This window comes from Myotis lucifugus, unplaced genomic scaffold (genome assembly GCF_000147115.1).
Source record: "Myotis lucifugus unplaced genomic scaffold, Myoluc2.0 scaffold_489, whole genome shotgun sequence".
Taxonomy (NCBI): Eukaryota; Metazoa; Chordata; class Mammalia; order Chiroptera; family Vespertilionidae; genus Myotis; species Myotis lucifugus.
This window is the reverse complement of record NW_005871537.1, coordinates 534,010-535,193: the sequence shown is the minus strand read 5'-3', so window position 1 is coordinate 535,193 and position 1,184 is coordinate 534,010.

The window sequence follows — 1,184 nt, the reverse complement described above, 5'->3', positions numbered from 1 at the left end:
ATCTATGTATCTTAAAGGATCACAACTCTAATACAGTATAGATTGAGTCTTAGAACAAAATTTATTCAATAAATATTTATTATGTGTCTTATGTACCAGGAATGAGAAAACAGTGGTGGGCAAGATAGAAAGGTCCCTGGTCTTCTGAAGCAGGCATTCTAGAAGCAGAATGGCTTCATTATTCATTACTCCGTAAGTCAGAGAGAAAAGTAGTTAGAACTGGAAGGGGCTATGCATTTGCCATGTTCTAGTAATATACCCCAGACATGGAATTGAAAAAAAAAATAAAATATTTCAGATCAATTACTTTCATTCGGGAAATACATGCTCATTACTTTCTTCAAACTAGAAATTACTATATCCCTCTTTTCTTTGAAGTTCTCTTAAATCTGTTATTATTCAGGGTCTCCATCCAATTTTTCACCAAATTACCCTATTTGTAGCTTCCAAATGTTAAGACCTCTATGCTGAAATGAAGTCTATAAAACGCCTTAGGGGCTTAAACTGTGTGTGAGGCAAAAATGGTATTTAAGCTCTTAATGAAATTATGAGCTTTCAAAGTGTTGTATTTTGGGTTTATAGGAGTCTTCCTCTACTTCTCTTTTTTATGGGGGGGGGACGGTGGGGGACTGGGGGGGGAGAAATTCTCTTAATACACGTTACCTGTATTGTCTTCTCTTTTAAAATACAGTTTCCATGACTTGGAGATTTATGCACACTTCCCACTGCTTGAAGGCATCTGTAAACTATGTGTGTTTTCCCAACTCTCAAAGCAGTTCTTTTCTACTGGTCTAATTCTCGCAGGCTAACTATGGCTCTCGTTGCCTCATCGATCTTTCTCCAGAAAAAAAGACAGCGAAGAGAAAACGAAATAGAGAAGCACAGAGCAAAAAGCGTGGAGATGGAGAGAGGAAAAGCGGGGAGAGGAGAGGAAAAGGGAGGAGAAAATGAAGGAGCCACTACAGATTGGGATTGCGGGTGAGCCGACCGGGGAGCCGAAGCGCCGAGCCGCCCACTGGTCCTCGGGGCTGCCAATCGGGGCGTAATCCCATAGGAATTTCTCCGGGGTTTAGCTGGGAGTCACACTGCCGCCTCCTCTCCCCCAGACGCCGGGAGAGCCCGGAGCAGCCAGCTCGTGAGAGGAGAGGGAGGAGGGAGGAGCGAGACGGAGGAGGAGGACCCCG